At 40.4% G+C, this 26,766-nt stretch overlaps 1 protein-coding gene across 1 annotated transcript in view; it reads left to right on the plus strand.

The window, feature by feature from the left end:
- Positions 1 to 8,914: 8,914 nt before the first annotated feature.
- The window catches only part of PHYHIPL (phytanoyl-CoA 2-hydroxylase interacting protein like), an 81,126-nt gene continuing 63,274 nt past the window's right edge, over positions 8,915 to 26,766 (plus strand). Inside the window, exon 1 of the mRNA XM_080402741.1 lies at positions 8,915 to 10,273. The gene's annotated coding sequence lies outside the window, so the exon portion shown is untranslated. The remainder of the gene's footprint in view (positions 10,274 to 26,766) is intronic.

A 26,766-nucleotide genomic window follows, 5' to 3' on the forward strand; every position in this document is an offset into this window, starting at 1 on the left:
AATTGATATAAATATGCCTTGTGGCAATAAAAAAAAGCAAATAATGTTCTTCCTTAATGTAATGAATCAGTTAAGAAATTGTAAAGCAGCAAATGTATCAGACTTTGAATTTAACAGCATGCACAGGGAAAAATGATGCTGTTAAGAGCCACAGTTGTAGAAATATTTATCTGAGATGGCAACGAAAAAGAGAAAATTAAACTATAAATAGAATACACTGAACATCAATGTGTTTCATGCCTGAAAATTAAGAAATCAATAACAATACTATGTGATGTGCCAGGCTCAGCTGCTTTTGACATTTCTAGGACCTGAACCTCCAGACTTTCATGTAAACACAGGATTTTATTCATATGAGCATTATCATTGTTGTCAGGGAGACAGTCGCTTGTCTACTGTTGCCACACAGAGTATTTTAATCATCCCTTCTTCAGTCAGAATTTCTACTTTCAAAATAGCAGACAAAGGTTCCTTTTCTCACTTGCTTTGCGTCTAGATAGCGCAGTTAGACAAGTACTGCATGAGGTCATGTGCGATGAAGGGGAAAAGTCATCCTCAGAGAGAAGAGAGGCACCTATTATTAGTGTTCCCAAGACACACTGATGTAAGACAAAAATATTGATTTTTCTTTTTTTCATTCTTAATGTGTTCTGTGCCAATGCCTGCTATTTTTGCTGTTAGCTTTTCACGTTTGCTTGACTGTTTTATTTGTTACATTTTTTATTAAGGCAACAGCCATCTCACACCAAAGAAGAAAAGAGGGGGAAAAAAAAAAAAAAGCAGCAGACTGGTAGGAAGACTTTCTAGTCTGTTGTAGCTGAATTCAACAGAAACTGCTAAAGACCAGAATGCCACAGAACTGTGGGAGCCCTGACTGCTGCTTATGTGTTTTTATTATTACTGAATAATTTATATTTTGAGGGAAATTGTACAGTCTTTGTCACCTTTTATTTCTTTCTTCTCTATAAATTTAAATTTCTCAATGAGTCAGAATGGAACTGCCATAAACACAAGAGGGATTGTACAATAATTTCAACCCCCGTAATTTAAAATTTGTGTCTATCAATGCAGAATAATTGCTTCTTAAAAGACTGGCACGATTTGCCTGCAAGTTCAGCCTCTTAACCTGACTACTGACTCCCAAAGGCATCTGGGCTGTGATGCAGGCTTTGTATAATTCAGGCTTAAATCGAACACAAAAAAATACTCTGAAATGGTTAGATTTGCTTGTCCCTCTGCACTGTGTTAATGTTAGAACCACAGTAGATCATAAAACCGTGCTGAGCCATCAGGTGCCACCTCCCCCAGGTTTGCGTGCATGTGCCTGGGCCAGGCTGGCTGGTTTTGGCAGGCTGAGCAGGGATGCAACCACCCTGCATGGGCCAGGGCAAGGATGTCCTAGTGCGAACTGAGTTACCAAAAGGCAAGTGAGAGATGGCCTCTGTTTTGATCATCATACTTCAACTGCTGCTAACCCATGAGGGAGACATGAATCTTTTTTGTAAGTCAAAATAAATAATGAATGGGCTCCTGGTGAATGGAAATGGGAAATTCAGAGTTTATGTTGGCTTTTGCAACTTGTTCTCCTACTGGCCTCTGGCAAGTCAGATAGATGCTGTCACCTACCTCTGTTTCTAAAGACCAGTTATTACTTGTTGTGTGGGCATGTTACAAGGGTTGTTCAGCTAATACTTGTGAAATGCTTTGAATGGGAAGTGTTGGACAAGAGCTTGTTTCTATCTAAATTCTGCTTTCTGCAGTAATTATAAGCAAGTATTGGAGCATTTTTTCAGAGCTATGCAGTAACAACCAACAGCTAGTTTGTGAAGCAGCGTTTTACAGTTTGTTGGTTTGGGTTTTTTTTTCTTTTCTAAGTTATTTGAAAGATTTCTCCAGGAAGAGGGCAAATCAGGGAGAATTGAGGAGTCTTACAGGAAAAACTTACCGAAACTTTAAGGAAACTGTACTAAACCTTGGTATCGATGTCAACTTTTCTTTTTAACATTGTATTGGAAAGGAGGAGTTCAAAGGATAAATTATTTAGTTTTTCTTTCAGAGATGAATCTATGAGAAAACGATTTACTGCCAGCAAAAATCTATAAATTGTGTTATCTGAAGTCATACACAAAGTTGCTCTGTAGATTATACCAAAGAGACAGACTTGGCTGAAACACCAAGCTGGATCTTGGGGAGTTTCTGGCTGCACTGTGGATATTGCTCTCCCCAATGTGCAAGTTCACTGAGATCGGTTCCCTGTAAAAAGTAATCCTTTTTCTTTGCGTCTGTTGTGTTTATCAAACTGTAAGATTTCTGTGACACAGACTCCCTCCCTTTTTCCCTGTTTGTGTTTTAACAAAATAATCCTACTGCCCAGTATTAAGTGCTCATCTCTGCTCACCTAACTACAATGTGGCAAACTGGTGCCACAACTAATACCTAGTTGTCATTATAATCTGCACAAGTGTATTACAGGATTCATAGCAGATGAAATTTTTTCCCTAGACAGTAGACTTCCTTTAAAATTAGGGTAAAAACACCACATTTGTGCATAATTGAAGCTGCCTCCATGTTTAGTTTGGATTTGATGAGCAGATTCTTCGGGAAAACATATGTAAGTTGGGGTAGGGACTAAGACTACACAAAATTCTTTCATCATTCTGTTAGGGAAGCATTTAAATGAAAGGCAAGGAAAGATCTGATAAGGAATGAAATCTTTATGTTCCATTTCAGGTGGAACAAAACATTTCAGATTAAATGACCAGGCAAATATCAAAACTGAAAAAAAAAAAAATCACTCTGCTCTACTTCCTATTTTTATATGTCAGCTTTTTCTAGAAGTACAATTTCCTTCCTGTGGCACCCTAGCATAACTTCTGCGTGATATTCATTGTGATTAGCACCTCTGGGCAAACTTGTGCCCAGGTTCCAGGTGTAATTTATTGCTCAAGCAACAAGAGAAACCAATGCTCTTTGCAAACTACACAGCTTTAGTTATCCTAAGTGTAATCCATCTCATTGTTCGGCAAAATTTTCATTATATGGTTCTGAAACTAATAATATATTCAACAGAATGTCTTCCCAAGTGCATGCAGTGGTATATGCTTTTGTAGATTTAATATAAACTAAGCCTACTTTCAATAAAAAGCCAGCACAATTTTCCAAGCCAGTGGGGACCCGTATATTGTGTAAAAGTGTAGAATGTCAATAAGATAAACTTGGCAGGACCATTAATTTCCATCCCAGTATAAAATCCAGTTTTGCTGATTATGAGGGTCAATAAGGAATTCTGAAGTCTCCAAACAACCGTATTTTTTTCTGTTCAGAGTCTGTAAGACTGGCAGACCAGGAAAGTAATGGTATCTGTACCTCATGATGTAACCATATTTTACAGTGCAGCCTAAGCACTACATCTTAAAGTCATGTTGTCTCTTACTAGGCTAGATTCTTCTCCTAATTACACTGGCATAAACAGTTGTAGCTTAATTGAATTCAGTTGAATTGAATAATTGCTGTGAGAAGAAAGTAGATCTCACTGAATTCACAGTCCAAGCCAGTGCAGTCAGAAGCTGTGCAAAGTGCTGAATGTTGTGAGTTCCTGTAGAAGTTCGGCAGAGTTGTGTTCCACTGGTGTCAAATGCCTGTTTGGTGCACATTCATAACCTGCTAACTCAAGTGTGCATTTTTGTGTGATGTTCTGTAAACAATAGAAATGTATAAAGTTTAGAAATTAGATGAATTTGCTCAGCTACCAACAGAATCTAGTCCCCTTAATTCTTTTGAGAAGCACATTAGCTTAGGCACTGCTGCAAGGGCTTCTTTCAGGAGTGCTTACGGCATACAGCTTGCATTTGGGACCTGATCCTTTGGGTTAGCCAGCTTCAGGTATGGACCAGTCCATTGCTTCCAGGGAGACTTCTTGGAGTAAAAAACTCCTCAGTGAAAGCCAACACGGCATGGGGAGAGACACACAGCAAAAATGATGCACAAAAATGTATTGTTGTCAAATGGAAAAGGAGTATCAGGTAAATCTGCAAGCTGCAGCTATAATCTTTCTTTTAAAATGCTTTAAAAATAGTAGTTCAGACTCACAGCCTCCTTGAGGAGTAGGGAAATATGATCATGTCAGAGACAGTTGCTGCTTGTTTAGGGTCATACCCCTAGTAGCAAAGTGGGGACTGGGAGCTGAAAATCCCAAGAACAGGAAAGGCTTAGGATATTTCTGGTAAAATAGGAGTGAGTCCTCACGAGTCTTTGATTCTTGGTGATTATGAGAAATTTTGCCTTGCAGTTCAGTTTCCTAACTCAAGGAGTCTTGTTAAGGTAGAAATACACAAAGAATTATTATTCATTAAAATTATTGAGGGGAAAAGGTTTACTTAACTGATATTTTACTAACCTAAAAAAAAATGTTAAATTTCTAATGCCATAGAAATATCTGAATGATTTTTTTATTGTTATTTTGAGTAGTCTTAAGGCAGTGACTTTGAAAAATGAGTATGGCATGACCAAACTTTACCCTTAGTGCTGACCCGTTAGTCCCTCCCTAACAGGCTTGCCTGAAACACTGCAAAGAGCCAGTTAGCTGGTACATTGCTGAAGCTAGCTGCTGTGCCATCACAGCTCACATCTATTTATGGATGCTCCCCTAAAGAAAGCTTATCAATATACAGTGTGTTCGCTTCTCAGCTGTTCTGCAGCAGCAGCAGTAACCAGGGCTTCTATCACATGGCTGTTGCAAATCCTTTCTTGGGCTATACATATTATGCATGTAATCAACTGCCATTCAGGTTTGCTCATATGACATCCCCTGAGGAAATAAACAGATAAATTATTTACTGTGCAGGCAAGATGATACTGAATACTATGGCAGCTAAATATTGTAGTTACACTAAGTTCCTGTGAACAGGACATAACTTATTCATAGTCAAAGAAGTGCAAGAACTCTTTCAAAAATTTTTGTCAGTCATGATGATTTTCCATGTGTTCTGTACTATAGGAAGCCCTCTTTGAAAGAAGGCAGTAAATTATTTACTGTGCAGGGAGGGTGATACTAAATGGTACAGCAGATAAACCATGTAGCTACAATGAATTTGCATGAGCATGATGTGATGTTCATGAACCATTTATCTATCCTGGCTTTCATGCTAAGCTGGTGATCACTGACAGCCCACATATGCTTTTCAGCTGTGAAACAGAACTGTCTTCTTGAGAGCAGACACAGGTTAGCCCTTTGAAATCTGCAGCACCTTCACATCTGTCCAATAAATAAGATATTCTTGCCCTGTAAATCTACAGGAGGTTTCTAAGTCATTATGATGTCTCCAGATAATGCTGTGACTTTTTAATGTGTTGTCATCTGGGGCAGGCCCTGCCTCTGGTGGGCAGAGACTTAATCATCTCTCTGCAAGGTGATATATGTGCTGCTGAGTGATGGCTGCAGGACACGGTGCTCTCAGGGGTTGTTTTGAGGTGGAATTGCACCCTGCAGCTTATGTACAGAACACTGTGTACACGGTATAGTCTGCCATAGACACTGATATAACGTGACATATTGTTAACCAGAATTCCTCTTTAAAAAGGGAGAGAGAAGAGAAAAATACTGGCAATGACAGCAGATGGCATCTTGAATACTGTAGTAAGTGGACTCAAGTACTCACCAACTACAATGACAGAATATTCTTTTTGAACACCAGACTCTTTGGAGAGCTGGAAAGGCTTGTCATAAAACAAAGGAGATTTTTTTTTTTTTTTTTTTTTTTTTTATACAGCAGTGTTTTGAAGTGTCTGTGATGATTACTGTGGTTCCGGTGCCGTGTTCTAGGGCACCTGGAGCCTGGTTCAAGGAGGCAACTCTTGTTGCTGCAGCTCCCAAGCCTATGCTTTTGGCCCTTAGTAGGGGAAGGGTGTGAAGTATCATGGACATAAAATTTTTAAGGAATGAAACAAGGAAGAAAATTCACTTTCTGCTTCTTCATCCTTAGATTTCTTCAGATGCTTGTCTCAAGAACTTTTGCATCTCTTGCCTCCATTCTGTAATGCAGTGGTACTCGTTTGCTCTGGGGGCTGAGTACCTGTCTCATGCACAGAGGCAAGCAGTGGCACAGCGAAGCTGGGCAACTTGCCCTGAGCAACATAGCTTGTGACTATCTCTAGTAACTGGACAAACCTCCTTGCCTTCTGCAGTGCTGCTGAGGGAAAGAACTTGTCATCCTCTTTATAATTTAACATGGATATAGCAGCACAAGAACAAGTGCAACTGTAAATCGGAGTATGTTTACCTGCAGAGAGTTAAAATCTACTTGTCCCATTCATTCATGTAAGCCTATATATAAACGCGTTTCTTGAAGGTAAATTAGATATCATAGCTAATTTATTCTACATACTTCTTATTAGCTGTGCTAATTCCCTTAACTCACACCACCACATTTCTCCTCTTTGCCTCAATCTGTTTTGATCCTCTCAGCTCTGGTTAGAATGAGTTTTACATCATGACTGCTGTGTTAAAATACTTTCCAGAAACAGTCCTGTACTTACTCTTGCTTGTGTAGCATTTCTTTCTTACAGCACATAGGTTTTGTGGTTTGATTTTACATGACAGGCCCTCTTGCAAATACAGTGGGTTTTGATTTTGCATTACTGTGCCTTATAATTTCTGGAAGCAGATGTATTTGCTTGTTTGTCTCCTACTTTTATTCAATAAAACTGCCCCTTCATTAAAGCTTACTCTGAAGCCCTGAGCCAGCCCTGTGTCTGGAGGGACTGTGCAGTCCTTTCCAGGAGGCAGAAGGAAAACCTGTCTTGCTGATTATTTATAAGGGATGATGCCATTTGAAGTAGAATAGCAGACTATGTAAAACGATGCTGAAGACATTTAGTAAGAAGTGCTATGACAACACCTCATACCACGTGGTACACTGAGGAAAATAATGTTCCCTTTTCCTACTTTGGAAGTTGTATACTGTTTTTGCAAATGCATTTGTTGTTCAGTTTTGACATTTGGCATTCAGTATGAATGTCTTGTGCAAGCAGATTTTTCCCAGCAGATTTCTGAGGAGCTATATGCTGCTCATTCACCTTTAGGTGCTCCTGCATCTCAGCTGTGGGATGCCACTCCAGGTTGTGTCCATACATGGTTTACAGTGGGACTCTGCACCTGGGAGCTTTGTCCACCTTCCCACAGGACTGAAAACTCCATTTTGATTGTAAGGCTGCTCCTTGCTTCCTATTTCTAAGGGAACTTGCTAAACTTGCAGTATGGAGTTGTTGGCAAAGTGCTATACTGTCAAAATTTAATTGCTGTTACCAGTGAGAGCTAACCTGTGGCTCTCCTGGCAGATGACAGGCTGCTGGGGAAGAGGTCACCCTGGCAACGCCGTTTGCAGGTACCTGCTGAGGATGGCTGATGAGAGCTCATCAGGGAGCTCTTGCAGTGCAGGAACGGGTTTTTGTAAAAGCAACTGTGGCTTCTGCTCTCTTGAGCTATTTCCAGCAGTTCAGTAAGAAACCCAGATAGGCCAAGGAAATCCTCCTTTCCCTAAGACTGTCAGAACCTCAGGGACTAGGAAAGGAAAGGACAGTTGGTGATAACCATAGCTTTTCCAAAGAGTGTTGTTTCTGTGATGACCTGTCACTTTACCTCTTTGGTAAAAGCCATGGAATGAATACAAAATACCATGAAAAGTGTTTTGGTTTGCAGCTATTAAAATTTTTCTGCAGATTTAGCTGGAAACCAAAATCACCCTCCAGTGGGAAGAGAGTGTTAAAGCACAGTGGGAGTCTCAGTCTCTGCTGGGGCACAGCTGCCTGGGGATGCAGCAACCCAGCATCTCACAGTATTGGGGAGAAGCCAAAGTGAAATACTCAGCCAGTGTCACCATAGCAGCATGGGCAGGTCTTGTGGGCTTTATGTTCAATACCTGGGGACAATCTGATCTTTATAAGCTGTAGTTTAGAATTTTCTAACTGTGTGTCAATTTTTGTTTTGCTTTTCTGCTTTTTTTTTTTTTTTTTTTTTTTTTTTTTTTTTTATAGCTACATAAGTGTTTGTCTCACATTTTTGCAAGTAGGGCATCAGAAACCTGATGGGAAACCTGAGGACTCTTTCACAGCCATGAACCATACAACACACTGTTTTCTAATCGGGTAAATTTTATCCTTTTGGACAAAGTTTGACCCTTCTGTAGTGCAAAGCTGTTAACCGTGATCACTCCTTCAAGGATATTAGTCTTTCAGCCAAGACTAGCTTTGAGCTATTTCTCTAGAAACGGGGTTAAACCAACACAGAATCTCAGCATCAGGGCAGGGCACCTGTGTAGCTGCTATTTCAAAAGCACCTTCAGCTTCAGAGCAGAGACCACAGTGGCCCAGTGGGACACTTCAAGGAAAATCCACACTCTGGAGCAGAGCCTTTCTCATCCTTCAGATCTTGTTTGTCAGGAATCTGCCACTCCTTCACGTCTGCTCTTACAATAAAACTGCAATTAGAAAAGCTGGTTGGAGTGTGAATTCATATTGGCAAAATATTCCCGTGGAAAAAAAAAAATAAAAAGCACAACCCAAGAAAACAAGTAAAACCAATCATTCCTATGCCTGTTGGGTGTACATCCCATCTGCTGCCTGACTGAGCAGGTCAGGTGAGGAGAAGACAGGGCTGGAGGTAAATTTTCATAGGTACAAGTGTCACCTGTGCTTAGCTGGCAGATGCAGCTGGGCATCTCTTGCTGTTTGCCTAACCTGAAAATGTCCCTCTGAGATCTAAAATCTCTTGCTGTGTTTAATTTACAAAACTCTCTATTAATATTACCCCCAAATTCTTCTAATGGAATTACTTAAGCTTCAGTTTTGATTCTTATCTGTCTGTAGAAATGCAACTGGAGAGATAATTTTCCAGCACTTGAGACATGTAATTTCTAAGCAAAATGAGTGGTACTAACAGCTCTGATCTATCTAGTCCTTCGTTTAAACACCTTAAAACGTGAACTTCGATACATAGACAATGAATGACAAGTGCCATATTTTAATGAGTTTGCAAGGTAGAACTAAGGAACCATTTGGTCAAATTGGAAGTTACTGCACACATAAAAAGCATGAGCACATGAATCAAAAAGGTTTTGTTTTTTAATAAGATCAAAACGAATATATGCCAGAGGCTTTCTGACTTCACTGAGGAAATGTATTTTCATCAAGCAGTAATTTACCACATCTCTTCTTAAAAGGCTAGGCTTTTACTCTAATTTTAATCAGGCCTCCAGCAGCAAAATATTTGGTGTGTTAACGTTTAGAAAGGGTGTAGTCCAGTAGTTAAACACTAACACAGGAACATACTATTGATGCTACCTTTATAATTATTCCTCGTAAAGTTTACAATAGCCTAGCTTTCAGTAGTTGAATATTTATTTAGGCAAGGGTATACACAGACTCCAGCAGAAAATGTCTCTTCCATCATGATAAAAAAGAAAATAAATCTGTTATGTGCTTTGATTCATGGGCAGAGTGGGAAAGTTCCAAAGCAGACACAAAGCACAGCAACAATTTAAATTGAGAGCATTTCTTGGCAGGCTCCAGTTTTCACAAAAAAATGAGCTAGTGAGTTAGAGCAATTAGTAGCTATACAAGGATGTCCTCATCTTCAATGAATCCCTTATAACTGCTGCTTCTCCACAAGACCTCATTAAAGCCTCACAGATCTGGAGCTAGGAGGAGATTAGCTTTTTGGACTGGAGTCTTTGCAAGTGCTTGCCAGATGACCGGCTGGTCACACCTCACTAAGACAAGTTGTCATTTACAGGCGGAGTTAACACAACAGAGCATAGGGGTACCACCAACGCGCTGCAGAGAACTGCTAAAAGGGAGCATAAGAGGACAGAAGAGCTGTGATGTTTGGCGGCAAAGCATTTACCAAAACTTTGTCAAGAGACGTGCAAAAAATAGTCTTTCCTTTGTGGGTACAGTACAAATTTATTTGTGTTATTAGCACAGTGTTTTTTTGCTCTGGTGTAATAGGAGGCTTTTGCAGAAAGTCCTTTCCTGCTGTCCGTCAGGAACTAGCCTGCAAACAGGAATATGTTGCTGTTCTTTGCAGCCGGTGCTGGCTTGTCATGCCTGGAGCTTGTGAAAGGAGATCAGCCTTTCTGGTCATTGCAGCTCTTCAGACAGCATGAGGGTTGGAGGAGGTGGGCATTCAAGACACCCTGCCTAAAGTCTGTCATGTCAGTTGAAAGTGTGCAGTTGGATTTGAAAAACCATGGGTGAAAAATTTCTGCAACAGCCAAAGGTAACAACAGGCCTTGAAAATAACCTGTGTAGCTTGTTGTTTGAGTGACTGTAGGCCATGGAGAAGAGTGACACTTGAACTAGTCACAGACTTCAAAAGGGAAATATGCTTTGAGTAGTGCCAATTACAGCACAGAATTTTAATCTCAGTTTTTGATCAGAGCATATATTAAAAGAAAAAAAGGGGAAAAGGTTTAAAATTTGGATCAGATGTCTGCCTGCTCCCGCACATGTATTTTGCTGAACTGTACTTCCTAGTCCTTCTGATTTTGTTCCTTTGGCAACGAGTGCTACATGCTTTTATTCTACCTCTCTGTTCTGAATTGTGGCTTCCCAGCTAAAATGCAGACAGCACAGCAGGGTGAAAAATACATGAGAACCTCTTTGCTGCAGCTTTCTGTGACACGCACAAGTAGAAAACTTGATTTACTTGACCAGGCACGCATTGTCTGTTGATGTCCTTTCCTTATGATTCCTGGTGTAGGGCAAAGTGCTGATACAATGTTTTCTGATACAATGTTTTCTGACCCAATGTCTAGGATACTTCCTGTGGTATTCCCATGGCTTCTTTATTCACCAATGTACTTTGTTTACACACATTTTAAGTAATAGCATTTTAATTCTCACTTGCTTCCTTTGGCAGTGTTCGCTTCAAACCTCCTGCAAGCAGCATCATAAATCTTGCATAAGGTGCCTCTACCTTTCCTGTTACGGCTTTCAGCAAGTTCAGTGAGTCTGCAGTCACAGTCACTGGTCTTGTGGTGTTAGCTCACTGCTTTTTCTGCTTCAGTGCAGATGTGGGTTCTTGTTCATTGTTCGGTGCAGTAAAATTTCTTTGTTATCTGTCTGCCATAATGTTTTTATTATGGGTGTTCCTCTCTTTCTTCCATCTTTCCCCCCCCCCCCCCATTTTACACTGTCAGTTTAACCACTGGTGATGATCCCATGGCTTGGCTTGATGACATCCATCCTTGTCTGAAAGCCTGATGGGAGCTCTCCAATTACATCAGGTGTTTTGAAATAATTTCCCAGTTGATGCAGTCTCAGAAGAAAAAAAAGCAATGAACATCATGGTTTGCGTGTGCCCCTACTACATGTCTCACCAGAAAAGGAGGTCATTTTCAGGGTTTATTTTTTGCTTTTAGGCACAAAGCTGCTTTCAAACACAGAAGCACCCCTAATGCTTCATTATGTGCTCACCAGACAGCAGTGTATCAAAGCATACACCAATTTTTGCTAAACATCCTTCCTGTCTCCTGTTCAGTGCTTTCCTGAGCTATTGGGCTTGGGTGCATTTGCAGGAGAGCTGGACTTTTGACAATAATTAACTAGTCATTGTAGGCTAGTCAGCATAAAGAAGCTGCAAGTACAATACCTCTTCAACACAAAACGTCTTTCTTCAGGCTGAGAGATGTTTCCATTACTGTGCATTACTACAAAATACTCCTCTCACTTGTTAGCAGTGAGGACCCAGAAACTTCCAGCATGGTATCAGGAAAAGTATCAGAAAGCTGTTGATTTTAGCAATTGACTGGGATTGATTGCCAAGGCTATTGTTTTTAATAGGACTATTTTGTTTGCGAGGGCCTTGGCACTTAGGTAAATCTTATGTTCCCTTCCCTTTTCAATCCCATGTTTATCAGATCTATCCATACACTTGGCATTGAGAATGAAAGAAGGCAATTATGGGCAAAAATTACATTGCTAATAGATAGCAAATCGTGTTGTCTCCTCATTTTACCTTTAGGCACTACTCTGAGCCACCTCCTTTTCATGTTAGCTCTTCTCTGCTGTCAGTGTTTTCTTTGTTGAGCCTCCAGATTAACCTTCTTGAAAACTCAGTTTTCTTGTGCTGTATGTAAAGTGATAGCAACACCATTATATAATCTGTTGAAAGAGGGCATAAAAATAGAAATAGTCACACCGTGTATTACTCACTCATTCATAAAACAAACTATGTAGCTTTGCACCTAAGGATGGCATAGTAAGAGAACAATTACCCTGGATGGTGGAGGGTTCTGGCTGAGCAGTTTTCTAGTTGCACTTCTCTTGTGAAAGAAAGCACTGAGCAGAGGTGGCTGGGAGAGCTGCAGCAGCACAGCAGACTGCTGCACTGCCAGGGAGAGCTGGGCTGTGCTGGGGGAGGCAGCAGCTACCCTCCCAGTTTCAGCTTGTGCCCTTAATTTTTGTCTTTACCCCAACTACATACATAACCAGAAGACCCAATTCTAGCTGCTACAACAACTGACACACACATGGAATTCCTCCAGAAAAAGTTAAATTCTACTGTAATCTAATACGACTTTCAAACTATCATAAGCAGCTTATTCTTTTTCTTCTATGACAGTGCTTCTAAGTCATACAAATTTGACAGATAGGATTTTAAGCTGTAAATAATGGAGCAATCTGTACTAAGGTAACTGGAACCATTTAATTTGCCAAGTTTATCAAAAGCCTTTGATCTGCACAGAATTCAGATAATATTTAGGGAAAATAAGGAATCTGGAAGGGGACGGATCTGAATTCGTTTTCTGATGATGTATGTGTCTTTTAACTGGAATATTAAAGAGACCTTTGCTTGTATTAATGAAGCTGGCAAATGAGAACATATTAGTTCTGATTCAAATGCATGACTGCTGCAAAGCCCATCAGAAGATACGGGTGGGAAACCTTTAGTGCAAGGGTCCTCAAACTTTTTAACCAGGGGGCCGGCACGCGGATGCAGTGGCAGGCAGCCATCTGCGGCTGCTTGGTTTCCCCCCCCAACCCCCGGTGGGGGGTTCTGTAAATACCGGGGGCTGGATTGAGGACCCTGGGGGGCTGTATCTGGCCCGTGGGCCGTAGTTTGGAGACCCCTGCTTTAGTGGGTCATAAATAAAATGGAAGAACATGACACACAATTTCCTAAGTCCCTCTCCAAAATATGGTGAAAAAATATTTGGGCTTATGGGTGAAGGTCAGTTTAAGCTTTAAACTCATACGTTGAAGTTCTTGGGCACCCATAGTGGAAAATTATTGAAGTTCTTAATTGTAAAGCCAAATTTTCTATTTCAAGATTTCATGCTCTTTATACACAGTAGCTGCATTTTGAGCCTAATTTCTAAGGAGTAACGAAGTTAGATGAAGGGTCAGAAATGAGTGTTTACACAGAAGCTGGTGGTCATGGCCTGATTACATCAATAATTGATAGAAAGAGGACCAGTACCAACCCCTGTTGTCTATGGTGGCTGGTTCCCAAGGTCTGCTTTATCAGAGCTGAAGAAAAATAAGGACAAATACAACATGCATGTGTCTATGCATACACACACAGATCAAAATGTCAAAGAAATCTCAAACATCTCTAAGATTTTTCTAGGTGGCAAATATTCCTTGGCAATGTGAAAATATTGTTTTGGTTAAAACCAAATCCTACTTTAGGAGAAAACAAAGTAAGGAATTAGAAATTTAGAATGCAAAAACTGGGGGGAAATCAAACAGCATAATTAAAAGTTTTGAAATGCAAGAGAGGAGCCGAAAAGATCAAGGTTATCACCATCATTCTGCAAGAGCAGGGAATTTGCTTAGTGACATTTCCAAAAATATGGACTAGTTCTCATTTTGTAGAGAAAGGCAAGAAAAATCTTAAGAAAAAAATTCTGACAGAGAGAACTGGAGAATAAGAGTGTAATTAATGTGGTCAGACAAACCTGATTTCAGCCTCTGAAGCAAATTTACTTTTCAACTGAGATGTATATTTTTATCACTTAGCATTACAACATCGAACCTGTAAAGTGCACTTCAGTGAATGATGAACAGGCTAAGTGGAAGGTGCAGATTCTCCATAATCTGAGAGTAAGCATTAGAAATGGGATAACACAGTGACTGGTAAAATATTAAATAACAGGCTGAGCAGAGTATCAAAGGTATCTAACCACTTTACTGAACTGATTAACTGATTCGTTGGAAGAATACACCTTTAGGAACAAGGATTGCTGGCTATATGTATGGAAAGGGACACTGTGCCTGTTGTGAATATGACAGGCAACTAAGACAATATTCCATGTGCAATTCCCAATATGTATTCAGCACTGGGAAAAAAAAAATCCACAGATGGCTAAAGGAGGCAAAATAAACAGGAAAAAGTGGGTGATACTGTTTTGTATACCTTTGGTAAATTGGTATTGGTGAAGATGATCTAACCATGGTTAAACAGGAGAAAAGAAGAAAAAATATAATGCAGCAGCTAGGAAACAGCAGAGCGTGGTAGAAATTCCCAAACTGATTTGAGGGGCTAGAGATAATGCCTTCCATGGAGAGCTTTAAGGAGCTCAATCTACTTAGTTTATCAGGGAGAAGCTTCAGGGGCGACTTCATTACAACATATGAATACTTTAATGGGTTCTAACGGGCTCTTGAATCTAGTGGAGAAAGGCATGAGGAGGATCATCAGCTTGAAGCTGCAGCCAGATGAGTGCAAACAATAAGACAGGAACGTTTAACAGTAATAGTGATTTACAACTGGAACAAGTTATCAAAAAAAGTGATATATTTTGCTGAAGCGTCCAGTTCCTTACTGACTGCCTTTCAGCATAATGTGTTTTAGTCTAACAAGAAGTCACTGGATTCAGGTCTGGCTCCAAAATTTACTTTTTTCCCTTCTGGCCCTCTATTTATATCTTTCTAGAATACACTTGTATATTGAGTAATGAACACTAGAAACTTCACTATTTGGGTATAGCGAAGTCCAGCACATTCTGTTACTGTATAATAAGTTGAACTGGCTGAAACATTGTTTTATTTTCTGGAAAAACAGGAAAGTTGTAAAGTTAGAAAAAATTCTGAAGCTTCCTTTAAATATGCTTTTGGTAAATTCTTTCTCTGCTCAAAGTTGTGGTAAAAATGGGGTGTCTTCTGACAGTGTATACACTTAGATTTTTATACAAAATATATTTTCAGAGCAAAGACACTGAGAGGAATTTGATTGAGGCATTGGAGAATCTCAGAGAGTTCCTGATGCATGTGTGCCATGTGGCAAAAGAGGTTTGTGGTATATCAGTTCTCGCATTTCCATGTTAGGATTTATGTCTTCTGAAAGGCCTTGCATTTTCAACCCCAGAGCCAGGTTACCAAAGTCATGCCTGCTTTTGCAGAGCAGCTGCACTGAATTAGCAACACTGTAGTTTTCCAGTGTTTCTTTCAGTCCTGACCACAATAAACCATCCATTGCACTGAGACCATTTTTACAGTTCCAGACCCATTCACTGACTACTGCAGAAACTGGCAAGGCAGGCAATAATTCATGATAATTGTGATAAATTTCTGTGTCAATATTTTAAAATAAGTGGGTTCAAACTAAGCGCTACATCTTACATAAACCACACATGATGCATGCAGATTGGGAGCTATACCTTGCTACAGGCTGGGAGCTCTCTACTGGTGCTTTGCTATTCCTTCCCCTCCCTTGCCTTTGCCTTTCTCTCAGGAACACTACAGCACTGCGCCGCGTAGCCTTCACATCACAGTCAACACTAACTTTTGCTGTGTACACTGTGAAAAGAGAATGCCTGCCACTGCGAGCACACTGAAACGCCATTGAGCTGAACCAACAACACCGAGTTAAAAGGGTCCATATTACTGTCCTGAGTTAGTTCACTACAAAATGTGCTTGCCAGAGTGCATGTGTGGATGTGTGGAGAGTCAGTCCGCAAGCTGAAGCTGATCCAAAAATTAATTTTGTCTTCGTTCAGAAAAACACGGACTCCATTTTTGTAAACCAGACATATATTAATTTGACAACCCTTCATCTCACCCAAATTTGGAGCCAAAATTTGCCCCCAGATGTGCAAACACATGCTAACACTATTCCTAGATAAATCGGTGTCAGAGATGCATGTGCTTAAAGGCTGAAAAGGATCTTTGCTGAACAGGCTTTGGGGCACACTCCTAAAACTAGTTATCATTTCATTGCAAGACTGGTAGATGGAGGTCAGCTTGTTTGCAAAGCACAGCACTGCATTTGCTAAGGCTGATTGTGGTATTTAAATAAACAAGAATGAGTGCACAACTTTATGGAGTTCGAACATTATGCAGAACCTTCCTGCTAATAAAATTAATGGAGAATAGTTAGCTTGTGCATGAAAATATATGTTAAAAGCAATTATAGGACAGTAAAGTAAATGTTTACAGAGGTTGCAGGGAAAATCTGGCAATAAAATCTTGCTCTGCAGAACAGAGATTCATGGCAAAATTGTGTAGCAAATTGATCTATTTAATCTGATTTATGAGTACATTTCTTCTTTAAAAAAAACAATCAAACAAGCTCTACGAATATGGTTAGAATCAAAATAAATGCTAAAAGGGCAAATATTTATATGGGCTTCAAGTCAGAAGTTTAGCTGTGATGAGGCCAAAATGAACACAATCCAAGAGCCAAAAATCTCTGATTGTATTTAGAACAATAGTTTTAAACAAAATAATCTGATCAATTTACTGTATGAAAACCCACGGGATATATCGGTGCCAACATTCTATGCTTGAAGAGACAGCATGTTTTCAAAGTACTAAATAATGGAGAGTTTTTCAAAAGCATCTTTACAGTGAAAATGAGGACACAGAACTGTTCCTTTGCAGGCAGAGGAAGGAACTCTGCAGTATTTGTGATGCACTGACCACAGCTGCACTCTAGAAACCGAGCAGCTATAGCTGTGCTTGTGAGTTCAGAAAATGGCTGCCTGTGTGCATTAGGCTCCTCTTGCACGCAATCAGGTCTTTAGATGAAAGATTTTGAGGACACAGTATCGTTCTTTAGTTCTGCCCATGCACAGTCTTTCTTTTTCTTGGCACACAACCATGGAGGGAGATAACGTGCTATGCAGACAAGTAACTGATGTGCAAGTGAAGAAGTATGAATGCTCAAAGCAGGAAAGCAGAAAAACTAATTTTGTCAGCAAAGTAGTTAAATAGTGGTTTGAACCTGAAAGGACCTACAAAGCTTTTTGAACACCCCGTGACCTATGCTGAGTGGTGATTCAGTCTTCTCTTTTAGGAAGATTTCTTCTGCCTTACGTTTTTATTTTTATCACGAGCGAAATACCTCTTGGTAGGGCTGAATTTTCGGGTTAGGGTGGTTAGGGGCTCGCAGTTCTGGGACTTCCCCCAGTCCATAAGCCAGAGCTCCTGCCTTGGCGAAGGCACAAGAGAAGATGTTGGGCTCTTTCACCTTCAAGCGCTGCCCTGGAAGACTTTACAGCTGTCCCTTGTCTTCCCAGCTGCAAAGAGCTCCTGCAGCTTTAAACACATTTCTGATATGTGTTTGTTTAACCTTCTCTTTAAACACTGCAGCATTTCTTTCCTGGGTAATTTCTCAAGGGCTTTGCTATCTTCATTGTTAGGATCATTTTTATTTTTTTGTTTGTGAAGCGGGGGGGGCGGGAAATTTGAAACTGAGTAAAGTGGCTAAAGGTGGCTTCTGACATATTTTTCCTTTTAACGTACTTGCAGCTTGTTTGATACGAGAACCCAGCACAGGGTATTGTTCCAGGATTTCAGGGTCATTCCTCAACAACCTCAGGCCAGCAGAAAAGGCAGTTTCAGAGCAGAAATACAGCTTATCATTGGCTCAGGTTACCTGTCCTCTGTCTGAACAGTTAGAAATCAAAATTCACAGGCTCCTGGTGCACAGACACAAAATAAACCACAAATAGCAACATGCAGGAGTTTTGTTACTGTCTGGGAAAAAAAAAAAAAAAAAAGGCCAAAATTCCCTCAGAGGGTTTGGACTTTTTTCCTAGTTCTGCCTCATGATAAAGGCCTCGTACATTAAAACTGACACATAGTCTAAGATACCTTTTCATCCACGGTTTTCTTGTAGGCTATGGCAGTGTTTTCAGGCTGAGCAGTGATTTCTTGCCAGAAAAGCAGCCAAAGGTAGGTTTAAGCTTTCATGGTTTGTCTGTTCCTATTTTCCTCTAGTTTCTGAGACTGAAATAAAAATACTGACCACCCAACTTGAATATTTCTAGGACTAGTGTGTCTTTAAAAAATAACACTAAAAGCACTTTATGTAAACCACAGAGTTTAGCAACTGGTTTTGTTGGTTTTTTTTCTTCAACCACAATGTATAAAATGTTTTGACCTCACAATATATTCTACCAGCAGCTGGCTTCATCATTCAAAATATCTCATATTATGTTGTGGGAGGGAAAAAAAAAAAAAAGGTCATAACAGAGATTTTGAGCACAGGGCTTAAAAGGCTGGGAGTGCTGTACAGGTAACTTCAGCTCTAAATCATTTTTTTTTGGGGGGTCTGCTCAAGGTCAGCAGGTTGTGCAGCTTCTTACATAGCTTATGTACAATGTGTGCCCCAGGATGTACCATTCCATGCAGTTCTTCCATAAAGCATGTGCAGAGAGAGGTGTTTCAGAGAAATCTTATGGTTAGCTAGGTTTCAACGTGCCTGTGAATGGGCAGATGGATTATATAGCACCAAGGACATCATTGCTTGCCAGGCAAAGCAGATTTGTACGCTTCCCTCCCCTTCCTGAGTACCACCAGGAGCTAGAGAGCAGCGGGGCTAACATCTGCCATACACATGCTTTTTCCCCCATGCAGTGAGGTGAGTGCAGGAGAAAGTGTTGAGGGTTTATAGGTAAGACATCCTGACAAGTAAAGTTGAAGCTGGTGATGTTGCTAGGGTGCTCTCTGAGGAGGCAATGCAAGTGCTGGGGGCAGAGCGGGCAGTGTGCGTGCTGGGAGCACTCACTGCAAGGCTCTTTGCCTGGCAAAGTGGTACGCCTGCGTGCTGTGAGCTCTCCTGTCCCACCACAGAGAACCATTTCCAGGCAGAGGGGTCTGGCTGCTGATGTGGTAGAATAGAGAAGTTTGTACATATTGGTAGTTAAATGGTCCTGTTAACACTGCAGAGCATGTTAAATTTGTTTCAAACCCTTCATGCCATATAATTGTCGTAGACGGGTGTGGACAAATTCTTACCTTTGCTTACTGTATTGGTCTAATTTTTCTCCCTTAGCAATGTCTCTGACTTGAGTAGGAGCAGGGCAAGATACTTTATTTTTGAGGAAGGTATTTCTTTGTGATGTATAGTGTTTGTGGGATAACGCTACTTTGACTTGGTCTTTTTGAGAGAAAAGATAGTATGTTTTACCTTTATTCTTTTGCTCTGAAAATACTTTTGCTTGACCTTAGAAAGGCACAATACCAAAAACTGCTATCTTTGTACTATTTTTTTCCCTGGATGTGGACTTGGACATGGGTGATTCCCTTCCGCCTCACATATTGTGACTGTCCTTATGCAGCAGCTGGGATTCTTTCAGCTACCAGCTTTTCTTTTCCCTTTCTTAGCTATGGGTTTTGTGTATGCTTTTGTCTCTACCCTGTCACAACAACAACACAGAGCTGAGGTCAGATTTTACATCTCAATGCTTTCCTCAAACAACTGGATACTGTTTTCCCTCTTGATTCCACGAATTGGTACAATAAACTTTATCAAGCACTGTATAACGATTCCCTTTTAAACAGCAAAATGTTTTTTCTGGCTCTTGTTCGTGTTACTCCTGGTGACTCAAAGGTCTGTAAAGTTGCTTCCCCTGCCAGGCTCGCTCTCGGTGGGATGCTTTAGCAGCCTGCAGTTTGGATGCATGCGAACAGACATGTGCTGTTTTCCAAGGCAAGCACCCATTTGTTAGTGTGAGCTGCTCACGCTCTCCTCTCCGCAGGAGCTCTTCCCCATTGAACTTTTGAACCACCAAAGCAAATCGAATCATGTAGCTCTACAAAATGGAAACCAGCATTTGGGCTGCATGAAAGAAGTGTTCCAGCTTCAGCGCAGTTGCCCAGAGAAGCAAAGCCAACAGAGAAACACATTGTCCTGGATGACTAGAGAATAAGGGCCTGTTAAATGAGTTTTGCCTTTCAAGTGTGTAGAATCTTTCTTGTGTCACCTCTTAGGCAAGCCTGTGTATGTAAGATGATGAATTTTTGCAAGGTTCTTCCTGTTTGACTGTGATAGCTGAAATCTGTGGTTGCTGAAACCTGCTAATACGGTTTCCAGCATTGGTGAGAGTAGGAACCAGTGCCAGAAATAATAGCCCTAACTTTATAAAAGCCATGCGTACTTTCAGCCTTGTGACAAAGGAATGTACCAGCTCTTACAAATGGGACTCCTCTAGACCTCTCCACTTCCCATGCTCCGTACACACCACCTCCCCCAAGGCAAAGCGTGTGTGCTGTCCTGCAAGCCAAGTAGCTCTTCTAGATACATCAGGCCATATGTGGGAGCATGGCCAGTAGCAAGAGAGGAGAGCGGGATCTTTGAGCAATGGGCCTGGCAGGCAGGGCATCCCTGGGCTCACAGGGTAGCTCCTCTCCTCTTCCAGCAGCCCAAGCAGCAGATGTGGCTGAGCAGAGGAGGACAGGAGCAGTGGCAGTGCGCTCAACCACCAACAGCAAGTCCAGCAGCAATGCTGGGCAGAGGGGGTGAGGAGGGATTCAGATGAGCACACTTGAGTCCTGACAGGTCAAGTTCAGTGAAAAATGGGGACAGGGAAAAAAGGTTTTCCTTTAAGCCTGAAAATAATAATTGGAAAAAAATCAATTGATCTTATTGTTGAAACAACTTTTTAAAAATATTGCTATGAAACTAGCTGCCCTTTGGTGTATGTTTCAGACCTACTGCTTCCCTAAAACAAGTTTCAAAAAACCGCACCCACCCTCAGCAATGCTGCATAACTAGAGTAAATGTTCAGAAAGAAATCTCAACCACAGGCATTTCCACAGCCAAGCTGAATTGTGTATCAAAGTAAAGAACGCTTCTTAGCTGGTCTTTGGTGGATTTCTTTTCCAGTAACACATTAGCTCAAATCTTGTGGTGTTTCAAGTCTGTCTTCTTCAGAACAGTGTCCTCGAGCTTGAGAGGACAGCACTGATTCTATTGGGCTCATCTACAATGCCTTCATCTTTCACGCAAAGATGCTTACAAGCTTACAAAAGAGCAGTGAGTCATTCATATAGGATCATGTTTTTATTCACAGCATAAGTAGAACTGGTGTTCTCTGTTCACAACTCCAGCACTGCTAATAGGCAGGACAAATATAATGGATGTTCGTTATGCCCTGGGAAAAAAAAAAAAGTATTAGCGGGTGATGACACCTCCATAGAGGACAATTAAACTGTCATTCTTAAGTATTAACTTAGCTTTCATGTTTCTTTTCCTTGTTTCCATGCGGAAACAAATCTGAAAGATTTTTTTGCACTTCAGCTGGGAGTAGGAAAGGTCAAATGCGTTAAAAGCCCCTCATACGTTAAAGGCACTACAGCTGCAGGTTTGCTCCTTATCCTTAATACTGTGCTAATTAATCCTATTAAGGATGGCACATGATTTATACAAGCTTCGACAAGTGAACATCAGTCTATCTTTTTTGACTGAGGGCATGATTCAGCAAGTCCCTCTTGCACACGCCTGTCTGTAAGAATGCGCTCATCTCGCAGAAATTAGCTGTGATGCATCGCTGAGGTGAGGTATTGGGGCTGCGTCAAACCTATGAAATTAAGCAGAGTTGATTTTAAGTAAAATCAACAGCTTTCACTGCAGCTGGGATTCATATCTTCTGTATTTGGCTTTTTTCTGGTATGTACCCAAGGGCAGCCATCTAGGTGGAGCTGGTCATTAGAGAGGATCCCAAGATGAGGATGGAGTAGAGGTGCCTGTCCTACTGCATTGACTGTAGAGGGAGCTTAGGCAGTTGTTAGACTAAATCTCTAATGTATACATATCTATACATGGCCAGTGAGGCGAATCCTAGCTAAGTCCTGACTCTACTGATCAGCTCATCAGATGTATAATCAGACCACATGTGTGGTTTAAAAAAAAAAAAAAAATAAGAAGAAAAAGGCATATTAAGCAGAGGATATATGGCAGCACAGTATGTGGCCTTTGCTTTTTAACTAGCTCTGTTGATTTCAACTAATTATCAACAACACAAGATTAATCAGCTTTTAATTTTAAATTATTTTAAAATATCTAGAATTAGCACAGAACATTTAAGTCCAGTAAGCAAACATGTTATAAAACCCCTGAAAGGAGGGATGTTCTGATTTAATGGGTTTTGCATGGCCCTAACTTACTTCACTGTGTTTAAGTAGAGATCTCTATATACTACAAATTTAAAGACAGCATAAAATAAGTGTGTCCTATACCAATATAGCTGCTTAATCATCTTCCTGGTATTACTCTGTTTTTGTACCGAGTGACATTTGGATCTGCAGACCCACTGTGCATTATAACAAACTAACTGCAGACAAAACAGAAAATACGTGTACTAAAATTTGATACACAGATCAATAAATCATGTGTCCCTTTAAATATAATGAAACTAAAGGCTCATATTGATCTACATCAACTCTGATTAGAGTTGCGTGGTATTCTCTTTTTAAAAAAAAAAAAAAAAACAAAAAAACCCAGAAGAGCTGCTGAGTGGATTGTAGGCATCAGATGTTACATAGCTAGCTCCTATTGCAGTCAGGCAGAGGAACCAGAACAAGTAGGGAGCCATAGGACGTTACAGCTCCTGTAAAATGGTGTCTGCATGAAAGCTGGGGTTTTACAGTGTATTTTCTACAGCTCAGGTGTTCATTGTACTTTTCATTGGTAAGAAAAAAAAACAAACATAGAAGGGGACCACACCTCTGAGCTGAAGAAATATTGGCATACTTTGCAGTTTATTTAAGGTTTTGATTTTAGGGAAACTTGCTAAGTACACTGTAACAGGATCTATGCTGCCAGCATATTCTGAGAAGTAAAATTCTTCCCAAGATAACATCTTCGCTTTCTTGTGACAATTAATTTTTAAAATAAGGTATTTAGATGCTTTGCACACTTACATACTCTAATTTGCTGAAATGTGCTGCTCTTTTTGCCTGTGGATGCTAGCTGTACCTGCTCTCTGCAGCCTTCCTTCAGCCTTCTCTGTGCAAGAGAGGCAGTGTAGGTAAGGCAGCCTCCACCAGCTCAAAAGCTTGTCAAGTGCCAGGATGTTCAGATAGGCAGAAAGTCCAAAATCCTCTTTGACTTCCTTGGCAGCTTGTTAAATCATGCTTCATTTTTGTTTGTGACTTTGGCTTGAATGTGATATATCTATCCAGATTGTCTGGGTTGGGAACACTTTATCATCAAAACTTGCTATTGGCATGGTGTTATTTTGCCCTTGGCTGTAGGTTTCTGTTTGATTGTCTTCCCAGGGTTTGTGCAAGGTGGTGTTTTCCAAAGAGGACTGTGGAACAGAGAGAAGCCAGTTGTCAGCTGTGTAGGGCACATAACATACCATCCTGTGTGAGAAGGGTCTCTGGAGCTGGGAATGCAGGACAAAGTGTGAGCCCTCTCTGCAGGCTCAGAGTGCATGCTTGCTAGGGAAATTCTGCAGGCTGCCGTATCCCAAAGTGTCTGCAAATGCCTACATGCATTTTTCTCCTCAAAACAGTTATCTTGTATTTAAAACAAGGATAGGGACCACTTTCAAAGAATAAACAAAAGCCTGGTGAGAAAAATGGGGAAGGCAGTAGCTGAGCACTATTTTTCTCCCTCTTCATTTGCTCTTTCCTGTAAAGTAACAAACCTTGGGTATGGAAGCGAGTGCTGCTCTGAGCAAAGTACAGCACTACATGCATGACCATAACATAGACCGGGGCACCCCATCAAATATTTTACTATCGCCTCTTCTTGTAATTACCAGCATTCCTCAAAAATAGAAGACCGTACCTCTTCCCCCAGATCAAACTTCTCCAAATTTCTTTTAAGACCTTAAGCAAAGAATATAGAACAGTTCTGTAAGAAGAGACTTTTGGTTAGAAATCAAGTAAATAGCAAAGCAGATCTGGCTACACATTCAGAAGCCCCCACTTCCTCCCCTTCAGAAGAAAAAAGCTACCAGAACCAAGCATCTCTCTTGAGCACATTACCTGACCCTGAAGAAGATGAAGTGTTGCTTTCCTCTAGTATTGGGTGAAGTGAGTTGCTACAATAAACTTAGCCTCTCCCTACTTCACCTGTGTGGTTTTCCTCAGGACTTTATCTCACTACTTCTTCTGGTGTAAATTTAGAGAGACAGACAGATTACTACTACATGTGGTACCCTCACCGTTAGGGCTGTGCCAAGGGCCTTATACTCTCTTTTAGACCTGGTCTGTCAGATAAATTCTTACCATGTTAATCGTTAGGCAGTACCATAGCTCAGCTCACAGTGCGTGCTCTTTTCGGTTATCTGTGGTGCCACCAGTGCATCTTGCTCTCGTTGATTCTGGTGGAAGCTCTAATTTCACATTACGTGTTACCAAGGGTATCAGGTCATCCCTTACGCACAAGCTTTCTACAAGTTAAATTTGTATATTCTTCAAAACAGGAGCAAAAGGCTCACTTCCATGCCATGGCCCAGCAAAACTACTTTCCTGACAGGGTACAGGCCTGCTGATAAGCATTCGTAAGGATGGAAATATACGTTGGTGTATTTTATTGGTTATTTGGAGCTTGAAATGAAGGACCATGCATGAAAGTGGGACACCAGTGGCTAATGCTCCTGACTGACGTTTATACAGAAAAACACCTTGGGATTTACTGTAGGAACGGTGTGGGTAGGTCTCTTCTCTGTCCCTGAGAGTAGCTGAGGAATGCTGTGCTGTTCATTCACCACATCTTCAGATTTTTCTCATAATCCTCTAAGAAATGTGGGAAAATCAATTAATAAAAGTTGCACTTTAGAAACAGTACCTCTTTCCCTTATCAGAAGGAATTTTATGTGCCCTACCTCCAAACTTACTAGAAAATCCATGCTTTTTTAATGTCACCCATTCTTTGTATTTATTATTGAATTCTTTTTTACACTGACTAAGAATTACTGGCTGCTCACAAAAGATTAAGAATCCATATGGATCACTTATCCAAGCTCAAATCTTGTATACAATTAAAATTCTCCTGCAATTTTAGTTATGCTTTGAAATTCAAATGGATTAAAAGAAAAGCTCCTTGAGGAGATTGCAAGTAGTTAGATATTTTCTTGTATCTAAATTGTACATACATGCTTACAGACAGATATGCATAATGTGATAGTGTTTTTTGCCTTATCAGAGTCATAGGTGGATTTAGAAAAGTCCCCAGTTACAAACTAGCAGAAAGTTACACAGGACCTCTCCCTCCCCTGCAGATAACGTCTCTATTTTAACGTTGTTCTTGACAAATCACAGATACTCAGTGTTAGTTTAAACTCTGGTACGAAGACTATCTTTCATGTCTAATAGCCTTTAGAGCAGCACGTCAGGGTGCCACTGAAATGCAATAGGAACTGAGCAGCTAGCTCTTTCAGACCTCTTGGAAAATGCCTGTCCAAATGTGGAGGAATAAGACAGCTGCAAAAAAAAGATTTAAAACTTACTTGGGAGAACTTTGATGAACATCTGAATTTGAAGTATTTTTAAGGCCCTTCTTGTCCCAACTCTCCTCCCTCATTCAGCACTAAATGCATCCTCAGCTCTGGAAGAAGTTGCTGTGCTTTAAAAGCCATCATATTTTAATGTATAGAAAAGCTTTTTTTTCCTCTCCCCCTCCACCGTAGACAGAAAATTGGAAATGCCAGCAGTCTGAGTCTGTTCAACAGTATAAAAGTTCATAATAATTCCCGAGACAGAACGGTTACTGGCCAGAGAGTAGAAAAGGTAATTAAAGGTGTTTAATAGGTGCATTTATCAAATATTTCTGTGGTTTATCACATAGTTCTACAGTTTATCACAGGAATATCACTTCCAGGCATTCCTGGCTGTATGTAAAAAAAGTATGCTATAGCCCTGGCTTTTTTCCACTTGAATGTAATGTTTCATGGGAACAGCAAAATCTGTAGAATTCAGAGATTAAAACTGGATGTTATTTCCAAAATGCCAATGATACACAGAATGCTGTCATGGAAACCTTTCTTACAGAGCCCTTAGCGTAATTGGCAATTATCCCACACTATACTGCAGAAATATTCATCTATTACCACACCAGACTATATAGTCTATAAATTGTAGTCACAGTAATAATACAAATTTTCATCGCATGATACTGTATTTTGTGGACAAATAGTGCAGTCTGCTTTTCATGCCTGAATATCTGTTCATACGTTGCAAAGCTAAGTGGGATCAGATGGATTTTGTTCCCTTAAGTGAACTGGGATTTCCTCTTTCCTTTGCAACCCATGTTAATATCAAAAGATACTGTGGTTTCATTAATGCTTTTTAGCTTGCTTCTGACTTGGGGTACAACTTCCACTTGTTCATGTCCCATCAAACTGAACATTTCATTGCTATTCACATGTGGTTTTGTTTATCTTTCATAAAATCCTTGTGGTTAATAATTACATTTCCTGAAGTCATGTATCTTTTTCCAGATCATAAATAGAGATACCGTACCAAATTTCCAGACAATAAGTCAAGCAATAATTTCTTGTCTTTATCAAGTGCAAAGTATAGGCAGAT

The sequence above is a fragment of the Falco punctatus genome (assembly GCF_963210335.1).
Source record: "Falco punctatus genome assembly, chromosome: 9".
NCBI classification, from domain to species: Eukaryota; Metazoa; Chordata; class Aves; order Falconiformes; family Falconidae; genus Falco; species Falco punctatus.